Raw genomic sequence first — 12,923 nt, 5'->3', positions numbered from 1 at the left:
TTCAGTTCTTTGTGATCCTTGTATGTGTTAAGGTTAATAAATGAACTACTGCTAAATTCATGTGGTTTGTTGCAAACAACCCGAACACTCTCCTCACATACATAAAACTAAGCACAAAATTAGATCTGGTGTTATATTCTTTAAAACAAAGGACCAATCTTTCTTTTATGAAAATGCAGATTATATTCACATATGTTAATGGTAATCAGTTAAAACTGAAAAAAATGAATTTAAATATGCAGATGGCAAAACAAGAGGGGAAGTAGAAATATCCCAGCTTGCTTTGTCACATGTTCTGACCGCCTTTGTACCTTGTGGAGCAGCCAAGTACCCTCTTTGCCATGCCGACACAACCCAACCAAGAAAATAATCCATCTCCTTTCAGTACCAACCCTAGATGGCCAAATAGTTCACTTAAATATGTGTAACATTACATACTGAATCTTATTAGCCCTTTTTGTGTTTCCATACCTCAATCAGTTCCTTATAGGATCAATTTGTTGTTCACCTGTCTGGCTGACCTTTTTTCTCAGTAATAGTTGGAGGTATGAAGTCAAAATTTATGTCAAATACCAATGTCCATGGTCCCTTCATGGGGTAATAGTTTAAGCTTCTAATCAATGCAATCAGTGACAACTACCATCTGTAAAGACCCCTGTTTTCAGGAACAGGTAGAAGTACTAACTTAAATTTTATGTCATATGCTAAACTCTACATCCCTTGCCAGTATAAATAACTGAAGCTTCTGTGTGAGTGCTATCGAAAGACAGGACAGTTCCATTACTCATTAAATAGCAAGTTATGTAGTAATGTAAGATTGTCTATATTAATCTCTGTTCAGGCACTTTGAGGCTTTTTGAATTTCTTTTTCCTAATTCTCAAAAATTCAACTAAATATAGGTTTCTTCTTCCTCTTCTTCTTCTTCTTCCTCCTCCTTTTCTTTCTTTTTTTCATCACAATGTTAATTGTATAGCATGAATTTATTTTCACTTTGTGTCATGTATAATGGGCGTTCAATAAGTAATGCAACCCATTATTTTCCTCATCCAGTTTCAGTTGAAAAATGTGGCATTGTTGTGGGATATCATGGAATATTCCTGCTTCAGCCTCTATAGTTTCATGAAGTTCACATAGGGGACAGTGCTAGGTGTAGCCTTAAAAGTGATGTCTGCAATGGATGTGCCTTGCAAACAGAGAGTTATCATTGAGTTTTTTTTTTTTTTTTTTTTTTTGGCAAGATATCAGAGCATTACAGATACTAATAGGTGCTTCCAGGATGTCTGTGGAGACCTGGCAGTGAATGAAAGCATGCCAAGTTGTTGGACAAGGCATCAGTTATCACTGCAACAAGATTGCACAGACCTGTCCGACCTCCCACGTGCTGGATGGCCACATGCACCTGTGACTTCTGCAGTCTTGAAACACACACCCATCTGAGATGATGAGCAGATCACACTCAAACATGTCACTGCTCAACAGCCATCTGTGTTGGCAGTGCTGACAGTCCACAAGTTTGGTGGACAAGTGTGCCTGCTGGGTTCCTCACCACCTAACAGAAGACAATAAAAAGCAATGAAGGATTGTCTATGCAGAATTGCTTGCATATTACAAAACTAATCTTGATGATTTTCGCCAAACATTGTCACAGTTGAAGAAACTCGGGTTCATCGCCTTGACCTGGAAACAAAATGACAATCCACGAAGAGGCACCGTACCACCTGTCCCCTGAAGGAAAAGTTCGGAGCCACATTCTCAGCTAGTAAACTCATGGTGATGGTCTTCTGTGACTCTGAAGGAGTTTTTCTGTTTGATGTACTCCGTCATTGTGCAATGATCAACTGTGAAGTGTATTGTGCTACCCTCAGGAAATTCGAAGAAATGGGTTCAGTGTGTCCATCACTAAAAAATGGAAATGAACTGCTTCTTCTCCAAGGCCTCATACAAATCTGTGCGCCCAAGGTGAGCTCACAAAACGTCTTTGGGCTGTTCTTCATCATTCACCTGACAGCCCAGGTTTTGCATCCACTGACTTCCACGTGTTTGGCTCACTGAAGGATGCACTCCGTGGGTAGCAAAGCAGTATGTCGATGGTGGAGATGTTATTGATGCAGCAAGACATAGGCACCAGGATCGACCAGTAGAGTGATACTAAGTGTGTGTACAGGCCCTATCAGTAAGGAGGCATGAGGATGCTACATTGAACAGAGATTATGTTGAAAAATATAGTTTTGTAGGCAAAAGAGTGGGAAATAATTTGGTGTGCTGGAATCCTCAAGAAAACCATTCTGCTTTCAGTAACAAATTGTGTTGGATTACTTATTGAATGTCCCTCATATTTTGTAAGTACCCACTGTATTGCACTAAATGTAGTGTAGAAATATTCGTGTAATAGTCACTATACCAGGTGTTTTTATTAAGCATGGAAAAACTGCAGTTAACAATCCCTGAGATGATGAGGAGCAAATAAGTTCATAGGGACATTTGTACAGAAGTGTGTTCTAAGGGAGATACACCAACCCTTTTTCTTTTTGTAATTTTCAAGGTCATGGAACATGTCAGTAAATGAAATTACAACATAAAAGTAATATCAGATAAAATAAATTGTTTATGAATCAGAAAAAGACAAGCCATAAGTTTATGTAAACACAATCAACAATATAACACAGGAATCAGCATAATTTTTCAAGAAACTCCTCAACAGAATAGAGTAGTGACCCATGACAAAATACTTCAGTTTCAGTTTGAAAGTGCTTGTATTACTGCTAAGATCTTTCAATTCTTGTGGTAGCTTATTGAAAATGGATACAGCAGTACACTGCACACCATTCTGCACAAGAGCCATGAAGTGCAAAATTTGAACTCTTCAGTTTCGCTAATCATATCCCCATAATATGAAATTAAAATGCTGGGTATTCTTGAATTGTGTGATAAAAACTGTAAAAACTGAGTCTTTCTATGATTTAGCTTTATTTTCTACACCTTTTGTCATCAACTCCACTATTTGAAACAGTGCCAGTGATGCACGTAACATACTTTACTACCAATCTAGTGCCATAGGCAAACAGAAACATTTTAGAATCACCTGTAATACTAGAGGGCGTATCATTTATATAAATAAGGAACAGAAGTGATCCAAGTATTGATCCCTGGGGCACCCTCCATTTGACCATATCCCAATCACACTCCACATCATAGCCATTCTCAACACTTTTTCTATCTGCTGTTGAAGTAAGAAGTGAACCAACTGTCAGCTACTCCCTGTAATCCATAATGGTCCAACTTCTGTAGCAATATTTTGTGATCAACACAATCATACGCCTTAGTTAAATATAAAATAATGCCTAGCATTCGAAAGATTTTGTTTACAACACCCAGTACCTCACACAGAAAACAGAATACAGCATTTTCAGTTGTTAAACCACTTCAAAACCAAACTGCACACTTGATAGCATATTATGTAAAATAAAATAATAAATTATCCTTACATACACAGCCTTTTCAATAACTGGTGGCATAGAAATAGGTCCAAAACTGTCTAAATTATCCCTTTCTCCCTTTTTATAAAGTGGCTTTATGACTGAGTACTTAAATAGTTTGGGAAACTGACCATTCTTAAAGGAAAAATTACAACATGAGCAGCACAGTACTTTAATATTCTGCTAAGCACTCCATCATATCCATGAGAGTCCTCAGTCTTCAGTGATTTAATTATTGACTCAATCTGCTCCTTTTCCATATCACAGAGGTGTATTTCAGACATCAACCATGGAAAGGCATTTTCCAAGAGAGCTATATGATTCCCTGTAGAAACTAAGTTTTTATTTAACTCACCAGAAATGCTCATAAAGTTGTTAAATACTCCAGAATGAGATTTTCACTCTGCAGCGGAGTGTGCGCTGATATGAAACTTCCTGGCAGATTAAAACTGTGTGCCCGACAGAGACTCGAACTCGGGACCTTTGCCTTTCGCGGGCAAGTGCTCTACCAACTGAGCTACCGAAGCATGACTCACGCCCGGTACTCACAGAAGTAAAGCTGTGAGTACCGGGCGTGAGTCGTGCTTTGGTAGCTCAGTTGGTAGAGCACTTGCCCGCGAAAGGCAAAGGTCCCGAGTTCGAGTCTCGGTCGGGCACACAGTTTTAATTTGTTAAATACTGTGCATATATGTGACTTACCATAATAGAAATATTTTTACTATGAACTGACTTCATATCATTGACCTTGTGCTGCTGACCAGACACTTCCTTCATGACCAACCATATGGTTTCAGTTTTATCCTGTGACTTAGCTGTTATATTTACATAATGCATACTCTTTGCCTTTCAAATAACATTTTTATGCACCTTACAATACTGTTTGTAATGGACTACTGTACCTTGATTGTGACTACTTCTACCATTTTGATATAATTCTCACTTTGTTCTGCATGATATGCTTATTCCACTAGTCAGTCGCCAAGGCTACCTTTTACTGCTAGAGCCCTGTTTAGAATGTTCTAATGGAAAGCAGCTTTCTAAGAGCATGAGAAATGTGTGAAGGAAAGGATTGTACTTGTCATGTATGTTACTGTCACGAGAAACATTGTTCCACTCTTGTTGTTTAACAAGGTTTAAAAAACTCTATATTGCCATTGTATTAGCTTTTCTACATGTTTTGTAATTATATATCACATTTGTTTGAGTACAAAACTCTTTTAGTGTTATAACTTGTGTATCATTGTCTGAAAGACCATTCACCCTTTTACTAACGACTGTCCATCTAGTAATGAAGAATTGAATAAAAATATTGACTGTGGCTGTGGTACAGCTTCACTGCACCCTACTCAGAAAAAAACACAGTCTGTGCAGACTTCAATGTGAGATGCTTATAATAGTTTCCACAATGAAAATTTATCTCGAAACTTGGCAGAAAATCCAAAGATATTCTGGTTGTATGTGAAGTATGTTAGTGGCAAGAAACAGTCAACGCCTTCTCTGTGATATAGCAATGGAGATACTATCGAAGACAGTGCTGCCAAAGCAGAGTTACTAAACACAGCCTTCCAAAATGCCTTCACAAAAGAAGACAAAGTAAATATTCCAGAATTCAAATCAAGAACAGCTGCCAACATGAGTAATGTAGAAGTAAATATCCTCTTAGTAGTGAATCAACCTAAAACACTTAATAAAAGCATGTCTTCTGGTCCAGACTGTATACCAATTAGGTTGCTTTCAGAGTATGCTGACACATTAGCTCCATACTTAACAATCATATACAAAGATCCGTACCCAAAGACTGGAAAGTTGCACAGGTCACAACAATATTCAAGAAATGTAGTAGGAGTAATCCACTAAATTACAGGCCCAAATTTTTAATATCGATATGCAGCAGTATTTTGGAACATATATTGTGTTCAAACATTATGAATTACCTCAAAGAAAACTGTCTATTGACACACAGTCAACATGGGCTTAGAAAACATCGTTCCTGTGAAACACAACTGGCTCTTTATTCATGTGAAGTGTTGAGTTCTATTGACAAGGAATTTCAGATCAATTCCATGTTTCTGGATTTCTGGAAGGCTTTTGACACTGTACCACACAAGCGGCTTGTAGTGAAATTGTGTGCTTATGGAATATCGTCTAAGTTATGTGACTGGATTTGTGATTTCCTGTCAGAGAGGTCACAGCTTGTAGTAATTGAAAGAAAGTCATCGAGTACAACAGAAGTGGTTTCTGGCATTCCTCAAGGTAGTTGTATAGGCCCTTTGCTGTCCCTTATCTATATAATCGATTTGGGAGACACTCTGAGCAGCTGTCTTAGTTTGTTTGCAGATGATGCTGTCATTTATCAACTAATAAAGTCATCAGAACATCAAAACAAATTACAAAATGATTTAGAAACAATATCTGAATGGTGTGAAAATTGGCAGTTGACCCTAAATAACGAAAAGTTACATGATAAATCAGTATAATCTAAAAGCCATTAATTCAACTAAATACCTAGGTATTACAATTACAAACAACTTAATTTGGAAGGAACACATAGAAAACATTGTGGGGAAGGCTAATCAAAGACTGTGTTTTATTGGCAGGACACTTGGAAAATGTTACAGATCTACTAAGGAGACACTACGCTTGTCCATCCTCTTTTAGAATACTACTTAACGGTGTGGGATCCTTACCGTATAGGACTGACGGAGTACATCGAAAAAGTTCAAAGAAGGGTAGCACATTTTGTATTATTGCGAAATATGGGAGAGAGTGTCACAGAAATGATACAGGATTTGGGCTAGACCTCATTAAAAGAAAGGCATTTTTCGTTGTGGTGGAATCTTCTCACAAAATTCCAGTCACCTACTTTCTCCTTCAAATGCAAAACTATTTTGCTGACACTGACCTACATAGGGAGAAACTATCACCATTATAAAATAAGGGAAATCAGAGCTCTTATGGAAAGATATAGATGTTTGTTATTTCTGCGCACTATAGGAGATTGGAAAAAATAGAGAATTGTGAAAGTGGTTCAATGAACCCTCTGCCAGGCACTGAAATGTTATTTGCAGTATGTATGTAGATGTAGATGCATCAGATCATATGAATTTAGGAGCTCTTCAAACATTCTTTTTCTTGCACAATCACATACAACATTAATATTGAAGTCACCACATATATAACCAATTTTCGGTACTTCCTATAAAGTGAACCAAGAACCCTCTCCAGTTTGAGCAAAAATGCTCTGAAGTCAAAGTTAGGGGACCTATAAACAACAACAATTAGAAGTTTAGTTTCACTAAATTCAACTGCCTCTGCACAACATTCAAATAGCTGTTCAGGGCAGTGCTGTGGTATGTCCACAGACTCAAATGGAATACTGTTCTGTTTTTTACATACATGGCAACCTCCCACCCCCCTCACCCTGCCTAAGACCCCCACCCCCACACCACAAAGAACTCCTCAAAAAACAGCCAACTAATCTTTATACTGGTAAAGGAAGCCTAAGAACTGTCTAATTATTATGCAGTGCTGCGATATACTAATAACGTCAGAGTCAACATTTATAAGCAATTCACTAAGTTTATCTCTAATATCTCTTTTATTTTGATGAAATATGCTATTCCTTCTCCACTTGGAAACATGACATCCTCTGAAGATGAATCCTTTTTTAGAGGGACTTTATTTTAAGCAGGAATACATATCAGCTGACTACTTCTCTACTGCTACTTCTATTTGCAACACATCTTGCAAACAGTGTTAACATATCAGTTGAAAGCAATGGACACCTCTTAACTCTACCCATATGTGAAAACCCTCAATGGCAGTAATTAGTAACTTAGAGACACTTGAAAGTGCCTGGATTTCTCTGATCTGTAATAGCTAGGCATCTGCTATATAGTTCACATGTAGCAACTTTCTCTGTATCACTCTATTTATTTATTGTTGTTGTTGTTGTTTATTCATCCAGAGACAATTTACATTGCATGGATTTCGTCAAAAAAATACATAGTATATATATACACGAGACAATTTACATTGCATGGATTTCGTCAAAAAATACATAGTGTATATATATACACACACACATATAGGGTGAACAATACTATACAAAATACAGATGTGCATAGTGGACTACATAACATCAGACCACATTGAAATAGCATGTACAACTTTGATTATTTACATTGATGTATGAGAAAGACTTTTTACATGGAATACACAGTTGACATTTAGATATAACACATACAATTCTAGCACTTTTGTACATATTATTTATTTAGATCATAGTAACAGTCAGATAAAAATTACTATTGGCACAGAGTACATAAATATAATTGTTTAGTATGAAGCTATTCCAGGTATTCTTTTACACTATAATAGCAGTTGGTCATTAAAAACTTGAATACTGCTTCTTTAAATGAAGACAATTTTTTTATTTCTTTTATCTTTAATGGTAGTTTGTTATACAATCTGCTTCCTTGTATGTTTGTTTGTTTCTGCGCCAAAGCCTTGTTAACTCTTTTTATATGAATGTCATTGCACTTTCTTGTGTTGTAAGTATGTAGATCCGAGTTGGATTGGAAATTGTTAATATTTCGTTTTACATTAATTACGCTTTTCTGTATATAGAGGCACGGTAGGGGTAGAATATTCAGCCGTTTAAATAATTGCTTTGAAGGAGTTAGCCTTGAACTGTTGGTAATTATTCTAACAGCTCGTTTTTGTAGAGTGAAGATGGTTTTGAGATTTTTCTTACTATGACCCCAGAAGATGAGGCCATAGGTAATAGCAGAATGTATATAAGCAAAGTAAACAGCTCTGCTACATTCCCTACTACATACAAAACTAATAACGCGTAAAGCAAAGCAAGCAGAGCTTAACTTATGCGAGAGATACAGGATATGGGATTTCCAGTCTAAATTTTCATCTATATGTACACCTAAGAATTTTGTGGTAGCAACTCTCACAATTTCTTTATTTTGTATTCTGAGATCTAGATCAGAATGTGACTTTGCTTTCCTGTAATGGATGTAATTAGTTTTAGAGATATTTATGGTTAATTTGTTCACTTCAAACCAATTTTGCAAATATTCTATAACTCTGGTTGCAGATGTTGGCAATACCCGGTTTATGTCAGTTACTACAATGTTTGTGTCATCCGCAAACAGGGTTATATGAGTACCATTTACTGGAATCTTGATATCATTTATGTAAAGAAGAAATAGGAGAGGTCCTAGAACACTCCCCTGCGGTACCCCTATTGGCACAGTCTGAATATCCGATCTGTAAACAATACTTTGGTTTTTACTGTTTGTTGTTGCAATTTCTACTACCTGTTTCCTATTATGGAGATATGACTGAAACCACTTTTTAGCTACTCCTCGTATACCGACGTATTCTAATTTGTCTAGCAGGATATTATGTTGGACAGTATCGCATGCCTTTGAGAGGTCCAAATTTATTCCTATTGTACTGTTGTTCTTATCTACCCCTGTTACAATATTTTCAATGAATTGGGTGATGGCTGACTCTGTACTCATTCCTCTGCGAAAGCCGTGTTGGTTTACAGACAATAGATTGAATTTCTCGAGGTAATTTGTAATTCTGTTTTTCATGACTGTCTCTATTACTTTTGAAAATACCGATAATAAAGCTATTGGTCTATAGTTTCCCACTTCACGTATATTGCCCTTTTTATACAATGGTTTTACTTTTGCAATTTTTAATCGTTGTGGAAAGACACCTTCTGAAAATGATATGTTTATGATGTGTGAGAGTGGGTCTGGTATGACACTAGCACATCTCATCATGACTGAGCAAGGTATCTCGTCAATCCCTGAGGACATTTTATTCTTCATTGTTTTTATTATTTGATTAACTTCCAATTTGCTTGTGGGAGGTAGCAATAATGAATTAACACTTTGTTCTTCTGGGATTGATGTTCTACTAATCTTAGAACAATTTTTATGTAGATTGATTGGACTATTTATGAAGTAGTCATTAATGTAATTTGCTAAAGTACGATTTCTGACTAGCACACCTTGATCATCTTTTAAAACAAAGTCCTCTGGATTTCTAATATTTTTGCTTGTGCCTATTTCTTTTTTTACTACATTCCATATAGCTTTTGATTTGTTTGCTGACCCAGCAATTACACTGTCATTGTGCATTGTCTTGGCTTTTTTGATCACCTTCCTGTAAATTTTCTTGTATGTCTTAACATAATCTGTGAAGTGTTCATCTTTGTTATCTTTTTTGAGTTGACTGATATGTTTTAGTGTTTGACTAGATACTCTAATAGCAGGTGTTATCCACTGGCTTGTGTTCCTAGGCATGACATTGATCTTTGTGAGCTTTTTTGCGAAACACATCTCAAATAGGGACATGAATGTGCTATAAAAAGCATTGAAAGATTCCTCAGTTGTTGTTTGTGCAAAGACACCTTCCCAGGTTTCATTAGCTACCAACTGGATGAAAGTATTTACTTATTCTGTATAGAAGTGCCTTTTGTATCCCCACTTATAATTTACTGCCTTGGGGATAGCGTAATTTATGTATGTTAATAGTGTATTGTGATCCGAAAGACCTAAGTTTACGTTTAGTGGCTCAGTGATACCATTCTCCATATTTGAGAAAATATTGTCTAAAAGAGACGATGACAGTTCTGTTATTCTGGTGGCATCTGTAAAGAGTGGTTTCATGTGGAAGCTGCTGACTATACTCAAAAGCTGTCTTTTTTCATCACTTTCAATTAACAGGTTAATATTAAAATCTCCACATAAAAATAATTTCACTTCATTACTATAAAAAGTGTTTAATGCTGCTTCTATTTTTTTGAAGAATATGTTTTTGTCACCCAGTGGAGATCTATATACTGTAATGACAACTAGTTTTTCACTCTTCTCCTCAGTTTTAACTCTATGGCACATGATTCAAAATGTTTTTCTATATTTAGATGGTCCAATTCTGTTTTCACTTTGAACTGCAGTCCTACTCTAGAGTAAATGCACACCCCACCATTTTTAAAAACACTTCGGCAATACTGTGTTGCTAAATTAAACTTGCTTATATTTATGAGACTTAATTCACTAGCCTTGCACCAGTGTTCAGATAAACAAATACAAGAGACATCAGCAAGATTATTTAAAGCTACTTCTAGATCTAGTACTTTGTTTCTGAGGCATTGAATATTCTGACTCATTATCCTGACTGTTTTGCAAGTATTTTTTCTTTTGTCATTACCTGGTAATGTGCTGCTTTTTCCATAGTATTTGTGACTTATCTGCAAGTTTTCTTGCTGATTTGTCACAATCTTTTCCATTTCTTTGTCTGAAGCCATAAAAAATCCTTATTTAATGATGTAGATTTACCTTGTCTTTGACTCCTCCTGAGGCAGTGTTGTGTTGCTGCAACTGTTGTTGATGGTTTTATTGCTGCTGCTACTGTTGTTGTTGGTTCTGTTGCTGCTGGTGCTTCTGTGGCTGGAGGTGGTGGTGGTGGTGGTAGTGGTAGTGGATGTGGTGGTGGTGCTGACAGGATTCTTCGTGCTGTTGCTGCGTTTGATTCTTTTATTGGCACTGTTTCTGTTGGTGGTGGATCTGTTGTTGTAGTATCTGTTGGTTTTGCCCTGTAATTGCTGATGCCTGTGGTTTCCTTCCTCTTTTCTGCCAGTGACTGTAGTGGAACTGCTACAGTTGTTGACACCATTTCTGCTTCTGTTGTTTGTGCTGCTGCTGTTATCGGTCTTGTTGCTTGAGCTGGTTCAGATGTTGCTGGTTTTGCTGGTGCTGCAGTTGTTACTGAATTTGATCGTGCTGCTGTAGCAATTTGTGGTTCTGCAGCTGCTTTAGTTGTTGTCTCCAAGACAGATTCACTTCCTCCATGGTTGCTTCCAGTAATGTATTGGTAGTTCATTACAATGGCTGGTACTGACTCATAGATACTTTGTTTTTTATATGGTTCTAACGTTTCGTAAATTGCTTTGCACAGAGATGACTTGCCTCTTCTATTCAGGTGCATGCCATGTTTTGTGAAGTTGCATCTATCCAGGAAATCGATTGATAGAAATCTTATGTTTGGGTACACTTTACACGCTGTTTGTATCTGTTTATTTGCTTCCTTAATTTCGGCGTTCACACATGAAGCAGATATGAGGTCATGCCTATGTGGTATACCAATAACAGTTACTTTTTGGTTTTTTATCGAACTGAGGGCACTTTTGAGACTGATAATAGCGCTAGCTAACTCATTACAATACACGTCATTTGCTCCTCCAATTAATACAACATGACGATTTTTGTTGTCTTGTTTGTCCAGTAAAACGTCCCTAATAATTTCCCGCATTGGTGCTCCTGGTTTCACAAGACTGCATACTTTCAGATCGTAATGGTTTCGTAGTACTTCCGCCAGTCCGCGTCCGTGGGTATCTGAGTAGATATTTAACTCAGTGAGATTTCGTGAAGATTCATTATTTATTCTTGGAGACAAATATTTCATTTGGGCACAGATTTTCGCTTCGCTGGTATGCATTTTCTGTTGAAATTCATCGATCTCTACGTGTTTTCTATGTGAGGCCTGTCTTTGTAGTTCATTAGTTAATGAACGTATTATTATTTTTGCTTCTTGCAGTTCGCTTTTATATTTTAATATATCAGGCTGTAGGTCTTCTTGTGTTAAGGCTTCATATTTACGTTTTAAAATGCCGATCTCAGTTAGCAACGTTGCAATCACTTCACTTTCGCATTCTGCACTGATCAATTTTTTTTTCAATGTCGTCTACATAACATTCCCGACAAGCCCAGAATTTTTGTTTCGGATTAGCACTTGCACAACTGTAATGGTGTAAGGTTTTGCATTTAACACACATAATACCTTTCGCCGCTCGCTTGTTATTAAAAAACAGTTTTTGCTTCTCATGTAAGATTTAGGAAAATGGAGTTAAAAGGTTTTCTTTATCTACCATCAATATGTATGTAGCTGAAATAGTATATCTTTTGATGATACACAGTTCAGGAGCTATTGTGTCACAAACATTATTCATGAGGTACTTACTTCATAAACACAAAAACCAGCTTTCATACAATTGGAGCACAAATTATCCGTAGTCTTTCAGTGTTCAATAATGAGAGCACTTAGTGACTTCCAACAAACTATAAATATAATTTCAAATCCTTATTTGCTTTAATGATTTCCATTCCAATTTTTCTACTCATTGCATTCTTCCAAAGTCTTATTTATTTTATGCAGGTACAGATGTAAGGGATTAGATGCTATTACACTATGGTTTTAAAAAAATGCAATATGAGGTTAAATGGTAACTTTATTTCTGTTTACATTAGTTTTTGAAACTACAGTGGTGTTTGTTTATGATTGTTAATAATTCTTTCTTATATAGCACTTCTTAAAGCATTATTCCATTTCAGGCTCAAGCTACTAAAAAATTGTCT

This window comes from Schistocerca nitens, chromosome 7 (assembly GCF_023898315.1).
Source record: "Schistocerca nitens isolate TAMUIC-IGC-003100 chromosome 7, iqSchNite1.1, whole genome shotgun sequence".
NCBI classification, from domain to species: domain Eukaryota; kingdom Metazoa; phylum Arthropoda; class Insecta; order Orthoptera; family Acrididae; genus Schistocerca; species Schistocerca nitens.
Note: the sequence above shows the minus strand (reverse complement) of the source record.